The sequence below is a fragment of the Jatropha curcas genome, chromosome 10 (genome assembly GCF_041381405.1).
Source record: "Jatropha curcas cultivar XTBG-Jc1 chromosome 10, XTBG_Jcur_1.0, whole genome shotgun sequence".
In the NCBI taxonomy this organism is placed as follows: Eukaryota; Viridiplantae; Streptophyta; class Magnoliopsida; order Malpighiales; family Euphorbiaceae; genus Jatropha; species Jatropha curcas.
This window is the reverse complement of record NC_143160.1, coordinates 16,374,748-16,392,155: the sequence shown is the minus strand read 5'-3', so window position 1 is coordinate 16,392,155 and position 17,408 is coordinate 16,374,748.

Genomic DNA, 17,408 nt, shown 5'->3' with positions numbered 1-17,408 from the left:
AACTAAGTAGAATTTGACATATTTGATGTTGGAATCTATATTTACATATCAAAAAGCCTTTGATAGGTTAAAAGATATAAATAGTTAATTTGAAGTTGAATTGGAGATGAGTTTCCATCTAAGGATGATTGGAATGATGCTATGATCTTTTATAATCCTTAACAAGTTTTATAATGTTATTTATAAATTATCTTGTTCTTTATATTCTCCATTTAGAATTACTAAGATCATGAAAATATTGAAAGAATTACAAAATTGTGAAACTAGCACAGATGGGAAAATAATTAGAATGGGAAAGCTAGTGAGAAACAAAATGAATGTGATGCTTTTTATAGTAGTTGTTTTAGACCCTAGATATAAGTTAAAATATATAAAAGCCAAATACATCGCATTTTATTCTAAAATTGATGCTATGAGGTTTTGTGATAGAGTGGTAAATGCTTTAAAAGAAATGATGAATGAATATCAGATACAGAATGATAAAGCATGTACCGCTTGTGGTGGTTAAAGTGAAAATGTAAAGATTTATTAAAGAAGACAATGATGCAATAAGAAGAACATAATGAAATTACTGAGTACTGTATTCAAATGGAGGAGTTTAGCTTTTCAATCTGAGTTAGAAAGTTAATTAGAGAAACATCTTAAGAAATTCATTAAGATTTCAATTTGTTGTCATGCTGAAAACTGAATACAGATAGATATCCTATTTTATCCAAAATAGCAAGGGATATTTTACATGTTTAACTCTTGATTGTTGCTTTTGAATCTGCATTCAGCACCAGAGGGTATACTTTAAGATCAATTTAGGAGTTTTTTGCTTTAAACTACTATAGAGTGTTGGTTATATGGCAAATATCCCACATTGAGATTTTAGGAAGGGAGAGGGGCTCCTTTCGGCTATAAAAAGGAGCCTAGTTTCTTCATTTTAATCATCCCAACTTGTCTTCCAATACCTAGTGGGTTAGACAAGTTTCTCTCCTCTCTCAATTTGTATATTTCTTCAGTGAAATATAAATTTGGTAGTGTCTGAGGACATAGGCAAAATTGGTCGAATCTCGTTAAAATTCTGGTGTTCTCTCTTATTTATTGCTTTGTCTTTATTTATTTAATAGCTATTGTTGGGCAAAAATATTTTGGTGGTTATTGTCTGATTAATTGCATGTCTAGGTAAATTCTGTCAAACAACACGAATTTAGTCCAAGGTAAGTGGATTTTAAGTGAGACCATTTGTGACTCCTCTACTTATCTGGGAATTTACCTGGTGTAATTACTCAGTACAGTAATTCACAAATTTTTTTTAATTTGATGGAAAAAGCCCAATTTCCACAACAAGTGGTATCAGAGCCAAGGTTACTAAGTATTCACTGTGGTTGCAGCATAGTCTGATCTGCCACATAAAAAAGGTTCCTTGGTTGTGTTCCACATTTTGAAAATTGATTTTGTAGCTATTAAATATTTAAAGCAGAAATGGTAGACGAAAAGAAAAATACCACACCTGCTACAGCATCAACCTTAGTAAGAAATGTTGTATCAAATGCAAGATTTACAGTGAAGATTTTCGATTGCACCGGTCATTTCGGCGTGTGGCAGAGTGAACTTCTAGACACTCTCTTTCAACAAGGTCTAGATGTTGCTATTGAAGAAGAGAAACCAAACGAGATGGAGGAGACTGAATGGAGGACCATCAATCGTCTGGCATGTGGTACAATTCAGTCGTGTCTGTCTAGAGAGCAAAAATATGTTTTCTCGAAAGAAACTTTTGCAAACAGATTGTGGAAGGCATTGGAGGATAAATTTTTGCAGGAAAACAATCAGAACAAACCCTTCATGAAAAAGAAATTGTATCACTTCAATTATGTTCCTGATACCACTATGAATGAACACATCACAAAGTTTAATCAGTTGGTGGCTGATTTGTTCAATTTGGATGTGACATTTGTAGACGAAGATTTGGCATTGTTATTGCTAGCATCTCTTCTTGATGAATTTGACTTTCTTACAATGACTCTAATCCACGGGAATAAAGATGTGACTTTCAGTGAAGTTTGTGCTGATCTTTACAGCCATGAATTGAGAAAGATAGAAAAGAAGGAAAAGGCAACTGAAGTAGAAGCTCTGGTGGTTAGAGGCCGTTCATGAAGCCAAAAGAAAGGGGGAAAGAAAAGTAGATCCTATTCAAAAGCCAGAGTTGAAAAAGATGAGTGTGCCTTTTGTCATGAGAAAAGTCACTGGAAGAAAGATTGTCCCAAGCTGAAAGCCAAAGGCAAAGCTGTTATTGATTCAAACATAGCCGGGTATGATGATGCAAACTCAGACTTCTCATTAGCTATCATGGCATCTATAGACAATTCATCAGCAAAATTGACAAGTTCTGGTGAGGTATGGCTGCTAAACTCTGCATGCAGTCATCATATGAGTCCCCATCGGGACTAGTTTTTTGACTTTAAAGAACTTGAAAATGAAGTTGTCTATACTGCAAAAAATATTCCTTGCTTCATAGAAGGGATTGGTTCAATCCATTTGAAGAATCATGATTGGTCAATCAGGATCCTGACTGATGTTCGATATGTACCGAGTTTGACAAAGAATCTCATTTCAGTGGTAATCCTAGAATCAAAAGGACTCACTATAATTGCGAAAGATGGAATGATGAAAGTCATCTTGGGTGCACTTGTGGTGATGAAAGGAGTTTGGAGAAGGAATAATTTTTACTACTATCAGGGTAATACAATTATTGGTTCGACAGCAGCAGTTGTTTCTAGTGATGACAAAGAGTTGGAAAAAACCAGATTTGGCATAGGCGTTGGGCACATGTAGGTGAAAAATCCTTGAAAAGATTGTCAGATCAGGGATTATTGAAAGATGTCAAAACCTGCAAGTTGGACTTCTGTGAGCATTGCACCAAAGGAATGCAGTTAAGAGTGAAATTTGGCACCAGAATCCATAATACCAAGTGTATTTCGGACTATGTTCACTCTGATGTATGGGGACCCTCTACAACGGCTTCTTTGGGTGGCAAACATTATTATGTGACCGTTGTCAATGATTTCTCTCAAAGAGTTTGGGTGTATGCTTTGAAGTCAAAAGATGAAGTGCTAGGAGTTTTCCTCAAATGGAAAAAAATTGGTGGAAACTCAGACTGGCAGACGCATCAAATGTCTTTGAACAGACAATGGAGGAGAATACAAAAATGATACTTTTGATAAAATCTATGCAGATGAAGGCATTGTTCGGCACTTCACAGTTAGAAATACACCACAGCAGAATGGGCTGGCAGAACGCATGAACCGAACGTTACTAGAGAAAGTTCGGTGTATGTTGTCTAATGTTGGGTTAGACAAAAAATTTTGGGCTGAGGCTTTGTCATATGAATGTCATCTCATTAATCGATTACCATCAACTGCTATTGGTGGCAAAACACCTATAGAGTTATGGTGTGGAGAACCTACTAATGATTATGATTCCTTACGTGTATTTGGTTCCACTGCATACTATCATGTTAAGGAATCGAAGCTGGATCCAAGGGCTAAGAAAGCCATTTTCATGGGGATAAGCACAGGTGTTAAAGGCTATCGGCTAAGGTGTACAGAATCAAAGAAAATAATCTTTAGCAGAGATGTCATTTTTGATGAATCTAATATGTTAAAAAAGGTGACAGTAGAGCATGTTGGCTCAAGGTTCAAATATTAATCTCGAGATTTTGATGATTAAAACAAAACAAATAAATTTAAATTATATTATTTGTGCTAATAATATTTTATGCAAAATACATATGGAAAGTAATAAATGAACAAGGCAAGTCCTACAAATTCAAGGATTATGAAGACATTTGAAGACCCTAGTGGTTAGACTTTTAGGTTTCATTATAGGATAGAGAGAACATGCAATTATAAGCACAAAAATCAATTTTCTCTCATCAAAATTATTTTTCGAAAATAGTTCTTCAAAATAAATATTTTCGCTCGTTGATTTTACGTTAAAACGATTTTTCGAATTCTCTTAAGATTCGAAATATTCAAATTACCTAAATTAAAAAGACTTTATCTCTAGCAATTTTGGTAATAAGAATAAAAGATCTTATGCATTTCATTTTCGGAAACAAAATTTTTTTAAGATCCAAGAATCTTGATTTATTACCTAAACGAAGAAAGATCTGATTTTGATTCGTTTTGATAAGTAAATCTTTTCAAAAAAGATTTATTCAAATAAGTGCTTTCGAAAATCTTTATTTTTAAGGAAAGAAAGATTGTCTCTTATTTTCTTACCAAAATGAAAGACTATTGACTCAAAAGATTTTGGTAACAAGGATCTTCGTATCTTTTAAATAAGGAAAGACAATATTCTGATTTGAAAAAGAGATTCTCACTTTCTGAAAACGAGAGTCGCAGACCTCTCTATAAAAAGGCGTTTTCGTTCTTGAAAAAATGTGGAAGAAAGAGTTTTCGTTTTAAGAGTATTCATCCATTGATCATATCTTTTATCTCTCAAAACTTACTCTCTACCCCCTTATTTCTTTTCATCTAATGCTTTTTCGTCTTATTTTTAAAAGAGAAAAGAAATTTTATAACAACTTCTTTTGAGAAACGGTTCTATTTTCTAAACGATTTTCTAATCTTAAAAACTATTTTTCCTATGCTCATATTTGCATTTCTGACTATCTACTTAGATTCTGTAATCTTTAGTAGACAGTTTTTTAATTTGATAAATTTTTGTGTAATAGCTTAGTTGAGAAGCTATTGTGAAATAGGTTATCAAGCAACCTTCTCCGTGAGAGAGATTCTAATATCTTGAATTGAGTTTCTGTACTCTGCCAAAAATAGAAAGGGTTGAGGTTAACTAGAATCTTTGGAAAATCTAGTGGGACAAAGGGTAGATCTAGGTGTTGATATATTGCTTTGTACTGTTGGTTTGTCTCTTACCCTTGAAAAGAGATAACATAGTTGAGGATCTCAAGATAAGTCTTGGGGAGCGGATGTAGGCGAGTTAGTGTTGAACCACTATAAATCACTGTGTTGATTTTTTATTTTCAGAAGTTCTGCTTGATAAATATTTTACTCACACTTCTGTTTGTATTTTAGAAATGCTAAAGTTGTTAATGGTTTTGATGTTCTAAACTGAAATAAGTTTTATCTTTTCTGAACATTAGAACTCTGGATTTCTGCTAAGTGAATATACCAAGTTCTAAACAGTTCTTTTATTTTCAGTATATTTCACTGTTTGGGTTTCTAATCAGTTTTCTAAACTTGATTAAAGCTTTGTGAAGCAGTTCTGATTTCGATAACTATCTCTCACATAGTCTTTTATGATTCTTTAAACTTTATGAGAAAGTTCTAATTACAATAGCTTTTCGTCATAAAGCCGTTCTGATATTGAATAAGATATTGTGAAGCAGTTCTAATTAATAACTGCACTTTGCAAAGTCTTTCTATTTTTTTCTGAATAGAACATTGTGAGGTAGTTCTAATCTATAACTTATTTTCACAAGTTCATTAATTTTTCCGCTGCACTTAGAATTCTGAGTTTTATTTTTAAAGCTAAAATTTATATTTTTAGAAAACCCAATTCACCCCCCCTCTTGGGCTGTGCCATACATATACGGGACCCACAGAGCAGTCAGATGGTACTCCACAATAGGTGGAGGATACTCCACAACATGTGGAGTTTGATAGAAAAATCCTAGTGGCAGGTACTGAACCTGTAGAAACTCCTGAGGTAGAAGGAGGTTCAGATGAAGAGGAGGTTCAACTCTAAGAACCTCCACAGCAACTTGAGCCAACTGCACTTGATAGGCCAAGAAGATCTATAAGAAAGCCTGCTCGTTTTGATGATATGGTGGCCTATGCATCTTCAATTGCAGATGATAGCATTCCATCCACTTTTAATGAAGCTGTCAAAAGTTCAGACAAAGTAAAGTGGAGAAAAGCTATCGAAGATGAAATGAAGTCCCTTTATAAGAATCAGACGTGGAACTTAGTTGATACACTAAAGGGAAAGAAGGCGATCGGATGCAAATGGGTATATGCAAAGAAAGAAGGATTTCTTGACAGAGACAGTGTTCACTATAAGGCAAGTTTGGTAGCTAAAGGCTACACTCAGATGGAGGGAATTGATTATAATGAAGTGTTTTCTCCAGTTGTAAGAACATTCCTCCATTCAGATTTTATTAGCCTTGGTAGCACAGTTTGATTTGGAACTAGTTCAATTGGATGTAAAAACTGTGTTTTTACATGGAGATCTAGAAGAGGAAATCTACATGACTCAGCCAGAAGGATTCAAAGTTGCTAGAAAGGAAAATATGGTATGCAAACTTGAAAAATCACTTTACGGATTGAAGCAATCTCTGAGGCAGTGGTACAAGAGATTTGATAAGTTTATGCAAGGGTAGAAGTACACAAGAAGCAAATACGATCATTGTGTGTATTTGCGCAAGCTACAAGATGGCTCTTTCATTTATCTACTTTTGTATGTTGATGATATGCTGATAGCTTCAAAGATTAAAGAAGAAATTGAGAATTTGAAGAATCAGTTGAATCAAGAATTTGAAATGAAAGATCTAGGCAAAGCAAGAAGGATTCTCGACGTGGAGATAACTAGAGATAGGAAATTGGGGAGACTTTGTCTGAATTAGAAGCAATATCTGAGAAAGATACTAAAGCGTTTTGATATGGATGACAAAACCAAGCCTGTTAGTACACCTCTTGCTCCTCATTTCAAACTCAGTGCAGCTCAGTCGCCAAAAAATGATGCAGAACGGGAATACATGTCAAAAGTTCCCTATGCAAATACTGTAGGTAGCTTGATGTATGCTATGGTGTGTACAAGACCAGATATTTCACAGGCAGTTGGAGTTGTGAGCAGATACATGCATGATCTTGGCAAGGATCATTAGCAAGCTTTGAAATGGATTCTGCAGTACCTTCTGAACACCGTGGATGTTGGATTGATTTTTGAGCAGGATAAGAATAGTGGTCAACACATAGTTAGATACTGTGATTCTGATTATGCCGGTGATTTGGATAAACGTCGATCAACTACTGGTTATGTGTTTACTCTTGCAAAAGCACTAGTTAGTTGGAAGTCTACTTTACAGTCAATAGTGGCTTTGTCTACAACAAAGGCAGAGTATATGGCAGTTACAGAGGCTGTAAAGGAAGCAATTTGGCTTCAAGGATTGCTTGATGAATTGGGAATTAGGCAAAACAACATTGTTGTACATTGCGATAGCCAAAGTGCTATTCACTTGGCAAAGAACCAAGTTTATCATGCAAGGGCGAAGCATATTGACGTTCGATTTCATTTTGTTAGAGAAATTTTGGAGGAAGGACAGGTTCAACTCCAGAAGATTCAGACTGCTGAGAATCCTGCTGATATGTTGACAAAAGTGGTGACAGCTGTCAAGTTCAAATACTGTTTGGACTTGATTAATATTGTTAAAAATTGAAGCTTGGCACGACCAAGCGCATTTGTAGACATTGCAACCTTGTGAGAGATCGAGCAGAAGTTTGCATTGGTGGGATTTTCGCCAAGATGGAGATTGTTGGTTATGTGGCAAATATCCCACATCGAGATTTTAGGAAGGGAGAGGGGCTCCTTTCGGCTATAAAAAGGAGCCTAGTTTCTTCATTTTAATTATCCCAACTTGTCTTCCAATACCTAGTGGGTTAGACAAGTTTCTCTCCTCTCTCAATTTGTATATTTCTTCAGTGAAATATAAATTTGGTAGTGTCCGAGGACGTAGGCAAAATTAGTCGAACCTCGTTAAAATTCTAGCATTCTCTCTTATTTATTGCTTTGTCTTTATTTATTTAATAGCTATTGTTGGGCAAAAATATTTTGGTGGTTATTGTCTGATTATTTGCATGTCTAGGTAAATTCTGTCAAATGACACGAATTTAGTCCAAGGCAAGTGGATTTTAAGTGAGACCGTTTGTGACTCCTCCACTTATCTGGAAATTTACCTGGTGTAGTTACTCAGTACAATAATTCACAAATTGTTTTTAATTTGGTGGAAAAAGCCCAATTTCCACAACATAGAGGTCCTAATTCATTGCCAAGATTGGTTAAGAAATGCAGCAAATCTATTCAAATTGAAGAATCCCTTGAAGAATTTAAAAGTTGGGAGTCAAGTGTAACTAAACTCTTGCATCAAATAATTATAAGCTCTTTGATTATTCAACGTTTTAATTTGTTCCTTCAACTTACTCTTTTTTTTTTTTGTCTAATAATGAAATTTAGAGATTACAAAAGATCTTGAAGTTATGGAATTGGTCATTCTAAGAATTAAAGTGGATTGTTATATGTTGCAACTTGCAGGTAATTGAATTTAATTTTGATTGAGCTTATATTTTATTTCTAGCAAGTTATAAAATTGAATATCTATTAAAAACTTTAAATATACGTCAATAAGATTAACAACTGGAAATTGTTTATGAGATATTTATAAATTGTTTAATTAAGTTAAGATTTATTAATTAACATTTATATCATTTGCATTTTATTTCATTATAGTTTTTGTTTGCATTAACTTGCCATTTAATTTATAGGCTTTAACAGCACGCAGCTAATTATATTTAATATTCATCATGATTCAATAAACATACTACCGCCAGAAGTTTGATAATTTTCTTTTCTTTCTTTCTTTATTTGTGTTTTGTGCTACATGGACTGCAACAATTTTAAAGAATAGAGGCAATAAGTAGATGACACGCTTTCACTATTTTATTTGCAATATTATTTATTTTTTAAGACTTAATTATATTATTAGTGTTTGAATTTATTTATTTATTTATTTAAAACAAAAGAAAAAAAAAAATATATATATATATATATATATATATATAATCCTGAAGCAAAAAAATCTTCAAAAAGCTTACTTAGCGCTCTCTTCTTTGAGCTTTTCTTTCTTTCTTTTTTTACAAATTTTTTAATTCTTTAATTAATTTTTAAACATTTCTTTTCCTATATCTAATATAATATATACCTATGATTAATATTTTAAAACTTTTGAATTTTTTCTTATATATATATATACACCTTCATATTAATCAGTTCTAATAATTTTCTTTCACAGTGGTTTTCTTCTTATTTTTAGTTGCTTTTCAATTCTCTAAATTTTGATTGTGGTCTGCAGATTTTTTAAATTACTTTCTTCTTTTATTTCTTTATATATGTTTATTATATATATGATAATAGCAACTTCAATCCAGATGTAGGTCCTAATAGGCAAATATCAATAGAAGGGTGAATTGGTATTTAAACAAAATTAATCCTTTTTTAGAATATTACAATCACAGCAGAAGCAATAATTTATACCAACTCAAATCAGATAATAATCATATATAACACAATTCAACATTCAATCTGATTTATCATAGACATTAAATATAGAGCTCAACCAGTTACTGAAGATAGCTCACTAAAATAAGTGTGCAGAGATTCTACAAGTCAGTAACTAATTTAAGCAATCTCAAAAGTCAAATGAACCCAATGTAGCATAAATAACAGAGTTATCAAGCATAAACAGATAATCAAGTGAGTGTGTGAGAATATAGTAATCAAGAGAAGAAAGAGGAGAAATCAACACAATCAATTTTATAGTGGTTCAGCACTTCTCACGTCTACATCCAATCCTCAAGAAATCATATTGAGATCCTCCATTATCAAACTCTTTTCAAAGGCAAGAGTAAAGCTAAATACAATGGAAATAGTTCAATACCTAGAACTAACCATTCCCCATAAGTTTTTCAAAAAACTTATAAACTTGTCATTTCTAGTTTTTGGCAAAGAATTAGATAAAAATTTAACCCCACTAGTTTTTAATAAGAACTAGGAAATTTGAAAGACTTGCTCTTACTTAAAGAGAGGTGCTTGATTACCTAAACAACACAAGCTTCACGCAAGCTTTATTCTCACGAGAGTTTTCATTCTTGTTTTTCTTTATTTTAGATTAATAAGAACCTATAATAGAAAGAGAGTTATAACCATTTAAACTTAGGAAAGAGATTTTAAAATGTTTTTCAAATCAGTTTTGAAAATCTCTCTCAAAATACTATTCATCTTCTTCTCTTAGAAATATCGCATTAAAAGCAAAAAGAAGAAGAAGAGATGAAGGCTTAAGGAGAATTGAAGAAATTACATGGAGCATTGAAGAATTCGAGCCAAGGAGCCGCTATTGGGCCTTATGCAGATCTAAGAAGCTGCTATCTAGAATTTTTTACCATCTAATTTCCTTAGTTGGCCAAGGGAATTAGTTTTAGAAATGTCCATAATCATCCAATTAGAATGGCATGCTAAGGGTGTATGTTATGTATATATGATATATGATATGACCATCATGCCAAAGCATGAATCCTACGATTAAAATTTAAAATAAATCCCTTATTAAAATTTGAATTACATATTAAGAATATGATTGATTGCCACCCATTGTTATAGCATGAAAACCAGAACTCCCTCGTAATTTGACTTGTTGGGCAAACCTAAGGTTGGTTGTAACCGAACATGTTTAATACTATCAAATATCTTGAACAATGGTTTTACTTAATTAATTTATTTGATTTGGATGAGCAAACTCATGATTATATAAGATTAGGGCAAAGGTTAGACATAACGCATTTGATATGTTTAGACAAATAGTTGCGTCACGATCCAAAACTATGGGTCGGACCAGCACTAAGGCCCAGGTAAGCTTAAGGCCCCCAAGGCCTGTAGTAAGCTTAAACCATATAAATCAATTATGCCAGCCGGATCCCTAAGAACAATAAGCCCGTATTATTTTATTTATAAATCTAACAGTTAGATATTCCCGGCCCAATTTCAACATCTCGAATTAATTCATAACTCGGGCCTATGTACAATACATAACATCTATAATATGGACTAACCGATTCATATATGCACTTAGATAAATAATTGAAATATCCAAAAGTTAGTCGGTTCACATGCTCTTAATAATACATAACTAGAGTAATGTAAATCCTACAACTATGGAGTTCAATACTAAATAGATGTAATAGAGTCCTTATATATAAAATTATATAATTTAGAAATTCACTTCTATAACCCTGCAGAAAAGGATACAGAGCTTTAAGCGACACAACGAAGATTCTACTTCCTGAAAAGTTAAACAAAAGAAGAGTGAGTTTTGCAACTCAGTGAATAATAATAAATAATGGATAATACAGGCATTCATGCAAAATGCTTCCTAAATTACTAAAATGAACACACAATCAGTCAAGCATATGGTACAACATCAGCACCCACAAGTAATTACACATTCAATTAATCAAACAAGTGAAAATTGGTCAGTGGCGTCACCGAAACCCCAGACAACCCGTCCTCACATATGGCCCGCCCTCTAAAATGTGTGCACCAGGGAGCCGATCCCCATACATGGCCGACCGGTCTAATCCTCACTTGACCAACCCTCTCATTTTTTTTAGACTCTCTTTTCTTTTCCACACGAACAAGAGGTCACCCTGTGGTTTTCCATATCATATTTCATTAAATGCACACGGGGACGCTGATCTCCCCATACATGGCTGACGGTATCATAGACTGCTCTCACAAACCCGTGGTGACCCACTTCATCCCAATTCCACACAAACAAGGCACAGCAAGTTCATAGCACAAGTAATCAAACAATCCAATCAACATAATGCACCAAATCAATCCTTAATGCGCAAACATAAAAGTATAATTATATATTAATAATAACATAATAATATAAATAGAATAAATACTAAGTCATCTCTTTTGTGTGTGTGTGTGTGTGTGTGTGTGTGTGTGTATACTATGTATTATTACTCACTGTAATAGAGAAAAGGAGAACCTATAGCTCGAAATTTGACTTGGAGGAGCAGTAGACGAACTCAGATGATCTAAAGAAATTAAGAATGCAAAGGAAAGAATTGGATCAGACAAAAGACTAATTTAAATGGAGAATTAAAGAATTAATCTAATAAATTTACCTAAATATCTAACTACTATAACTAGAGTAAATTCTACCGAAATTTCGACAGCATTTCCATAAAAATTGGACTATCCACCTTTTTAAATATCAATAATTTCATTAAATATTCATTCAATCCACACAGCTCATCCGTCGAGCAATCAATCAAGTCAAATTCTCATCCTGCTTCCAAATAACAATATCAATATTTAATCTCCAATCCAAAAACTTCATCTTTACTAACTAAGTTAAGTAAATAAACAAATAACTAAATAAATAAATGGAAATTGACAATTGCTTAACCTTCTTATCTTATTAATTCAACTATCCAAATATATATACCTTTAATAATCATACGCTACTATGATTTTTAAACTCTTTCATTTCCTTCATTATTAACTAAGATTTCATAATTCCATTTAATGATCCACGAATCATCGTCTTTACCAAACATAATCTTAGCTAACGAACCCATTTAAATCGTCCATCAAATATAAATAAGCATTTATACATCAACCAATAAGCAAACTTGAAAATATACTTTGCTTATATATATATATCCTTCTACAACAACACAAGATCTCAAAATAATTGCTGCCATTTCAAGAAAATTCAAAGTTCTTCTATACCAAAATCCTAAAGTACACACCAACTAGCCAATCCCTTGCAAAAATTAAACTTACAACCTCTTGTATACTATATCAAGCAATATTTTAAAGTAATAATTAAAAGTAGTTCTAGAATTCTCATTTTTTTTCCATCTTGATCACTAGATTGGAACCCTTATATTAACAATAATTATGAATAACATATTTCTATTACTGAATACGAACTTAATTCAGTAAAACCATGATCTCTTATAGCTAGAGACTGCCACCATCAACTCATATCCATTTCAAGACTAATATTACTTTATTCCTACCACACCAACTAGCCAATCCCTTGCAAAAATTAAACTTACAACCTCTTGTATACTATATCAAGCAATATTTTAAAGTAATAATTAAAAGTAGTTCTGGAATTCTCATTTTTTTTTTCCATCTTGATCACTAGACTGGAACCCTTATATTAACAATAATTATGAATAACATATTTCTATTACTGAATACGAACTTAATTCAGTAAAACCATGATCTCTTATAGCTAGAGACTGCCACCATCAACTCATATCCATTTCAAGACTAATATTACTTTATTCCTACCAAAATACTCATCAAAACATGTTTTAATTATAGCTAGAAAGAAATTAATTCAATCATTTCTAAAATAATTATATAAATAGTGGTATCTAGAGCTCATGTTATGCTAATACAATTTATTCACCAAATCCTATAATCCAAATCAAAGAAATCATGAAATAAGTCTAAAAGGATTGAAACATTGTTTACCTAGCTTAAAACAAGCTGGAAATAAGAATTTTCTGGTTAAAAATGACCGGCGGAACTAAGCACCAACACAGCTACTGCCTCCTCTAACTTGACCAAAAATAGGAAGGGGAGTTGCCGGAGTAGCGGTGGTGAGGAGCTGGCGATGGGAGGTGAGCTGGTTTCGTCGAGTGGTGGATAACCTTGCTGGAAAATCGAGAAAGAGCGCTGATGGCGCTACTGCCCAATCGAAACGCAAGCAGCCCTTTGCGTTAGCTGAGCTACTGGAAATGAAGAGAGAGAGAGAGAGAGAGAGAGAGAGAGAGAGAGAGAGAGGTCAGGGCTTCTTCATCGACGAGTGAGAGATTAGAGTCGTCGGAAGGTTAAGGAGCAAGAGAGGCGATTTCCCGATCATGTCTCCTGCGGTTGCTGCGCTTGCCCGAAACGAAAGAAGGGAGAGAACGAGAGAGAGAGAGAGAGAGAGAGAAATGGCAATAAGGCTACGGCAGGGACAAGCTGCCCTTATCGCTGGTTGGTTGGAGCGGCAATGGAAAGTCGAAAAGAAAGCATCATGGATTTTGTTTGATTTTAATTGGTTTTCTCTTGTTTTGAAAGTTTTAATAAGTTTAAATTGGTTTTTAAAGGTTTGATTTAACAAATATAACTTATATTTCCCTTAAATTTTATTAAATAATCCCATTGGAAGAATTAACAATTTAATTTTTAAATGAAAAGTCTCTAAAAATAAATTTTCAGGTTGTTTCAAGTTGTCATCTAATTGATCTAAGAGTCACATATAGATGTGATTGATAAGCAATATTATCTACCTAAATTAATTCAATATAACTTGTTGGGCAAACCCAAGGTTATATGGGTTAATTGGGATCTTAGCCTGCTAGGAGATCTAAATGCTAGATTTCTCGAATTAATAGAAAGGGCTATTAATTTGAATAAAATAGTAGGAGACCTAAATTAAAATTGATTATCTTATTTAATTTAGTATTGCATGAAATTAATACTTGATATCTCTTTATTTGTAGATCAATTATCATCATGAGTAATAACTTATTCCTGCGTAGCATACTTGATGCTAATAAACTGACCGGACCAACTTTATTGACTGGTATTGTAATCTGAGAATTGTTCTTAAGCAAGAAAATAGGTTATATGTCCTTGGCAAAAACAAACCTGATTTTCTCGCTAATGATGCTACTAAAGAAGAAAGAAATAACTTCATTCGTCATACTGATGATGATGAGCAGGCAACATGTGTGATGTTAGCCAGCATGAGTTTTGAGCTTCAAAAGCAACATGAGAATATGGATTCTCGCTCCATTATCTTGTATCTTAGGGAGCTGTTTGACTCACAAGCTAGGTCTGAGAGGTATGAGACCTCTAAGGCATTATTCTGCTGTAAGATGGAAGAAGGCTCTTCAATTCTTATTCACATTCTAAAGATGATTGGCTATATTGAAAAATTGGGCCAATTGGGCATTGCCATGGACCATGAGCTGAGTATTAACTTAGTCTTACAGTCCTTACCACCCAGCTATTCATATTTTATTATGAATTTTAATATGAACAAGCTAGATGCTTTCTTACCTGAGTTGCTTGGTATACTTATCATTACTGAAGGAGCCTTTAAGAAGGATACAACGCCTATACTTCTAGTTTAGTCTTCTAAGGTTAAGAAAAAAACCCAAGAAGAAGTAGAACAAGAAGAAGGCACTGAAGGCCAATGGAGGTGTGACTAAAGAAAAGGGTACTTGCCACCACTGTGGCAAAGATGGCCACTGGAGGAGGAATTGTAGGGAATATCTTACGACTGTGAAAGCAAAGAAGCTTGTAGAAGCTTCTGCTTCAAGTATGTTTATGATTGGAATTAACCCTTTTAGTTTAGTTCTTGGGTATTAGATACTTAATATGATTGTCATATTAATAACGTGCAGGAACCAAAGATTAGTAGAAAATTTAAGGAAAGATGGACCTACATGTAGCTTGTGGAGCTAAGGTTACTGCATTAGCTGTAGGAACATATTTTGGTTGAGTATTAGAAATAAATAATTATTATTTTATTTTAGTACTTAGTAGAAACGTTGTTTCAGTTTCAATTGTTGAACAATGGATTCATATTTTGTTCTTAAGAACAATATTTGTTCTTTTTATAATAAATATATTTTATGAAACTGGAATCAATACATATGATTTCTATAATTTTTCTATTGATAGGCTCCTCATCAACATAAACAGCAAGAAATCTCAAAATAGATAATAAAACTTGTTATATCTTTGGCATTATAGACTTGCTCATATCAAAGAAACAAGAATCACTAAGTTGTATAAAGAAGGTTACTTTGAACCTCTTTTATTATGAATCATATGAAACTTGTGAATCTTGTTTAATGGGTAAAACGACTAAAACACCCTTTACGTGAAAATATGAAAGGTCAAAAGAATTATTGGACCTAATAAATTCAGATGTATGTTGACCAATTACTGCCCATGCCATAATTAGATGTGAATATTTCATTATATTTACTGATGATACTATATATGGTTGTGTGTATATATATTACAAAACACAAATATGAATTTTTGAAAAGTTTAAGGAGTTCAAAAATAAAGTTGAGAAACTAACTAAAAGTATTAAATCACTTCGATCTGATTGAGGCGAAAAATACTTAAGTTAGGCATTTCAAGATTATCTATTAGAAAATGTGAATTGTACCTTATTAGATATAGTACGATCCATGATGAGTCTTACAGAATTATCTTCATCCTTTTAAGGATATGCCTTAATAATGCGATATACCTTCTGAATAGAGTTCCGTCCAAATCTATTGTTAAAATTTCATATAAGATGTGGACCAACACGCCTATATGAAGCCTTTGGAATCTGATAAGCCATAAACTAAATCAAACAAATGTAAGTTTGTGGGATATCCAAAAGAAATTATTGGATATTATTTCAACCATCCTATTGAGAGAAAAATTTTTATCTCAAAACATGCTACCTTTCTGGAAAAGGTATTTATCCTTAAAGGAAGCAGTGGGAGCCTGGTAGAACTTGAAAAGTTCAAGAACCTCAAATAAACATTAAAGATGGAACTAGAACAAAATATTGTTACATTAGATTAACAGTCAAAATACATTGGTTAAAGAACCACCGTGTAAATTTGTTAGGATGAGTTGTGCTCCTACAAAGATTGAACCTTCTTGTGGAGACTCGAATATAACAAATATAAAGGAGAAATGTTTGACATTTTACTTGCAATTGCAAAATATTATGATTATGAAATTCTTCATATTGATGTCAAAACTGTATTCTTAAAGAACAAATCTGATGATTTTTGAATCAAAAGAATTTCCTAATATAGTAAGCAGACTGCAAAAGTCCATTGGTAGACTTAAGCAAGCCTTTGCGGAATGAGAATATCCATTTTAATGAAATAATCAAAATAGTTTGATTACATTAAAAATGTGAATGATCTTTATGTGTATAAGAAGGACAATATGAGCGGAATGATATTTCTTATTTTGTATGTTAATAATATATTAATAATAGGAAATTACATTCTACTACTATAAAAGTTTGTGTGGGTCCCGTATATGTATGGCACAACCCAAGAGGGGGTGAATTAGGTTTTCTAAAAATAAAAATTTAACCTTTAAAACAAGACTCAGAATTCTATTTGCAGTAGAAAATTAATGAACTTGTGAAAATAAGTTATAGATTAGAACTACCTCACAATGTTCTATTCAGAGAAAATAGAAAGACTTTGCGAAGTGCAGCTATCAATTAGAACTGCTTCACAGTGTCTTATTTAATATCAAAACTGCTTTATGACGGAAAGCTATCGAGATTAGAACTTCCTCATAAAGTTTAGAAAAACATAAAAGATTGTGTGAGAGACAGTTATTGAAATCTAAACTGCTTCACAAAGTTTTGATCAAGTTTAGAAAACTGATTAGAAATCCAAACAGTGAAATATACTGAAAATAGAAGAACCATTTACAACTTGGTATATTCACTTAGCAGAAATCCAGAGTTCTAATGTTCAGAAAATATAAAGCTTATTTCAGTTTTAGAACAT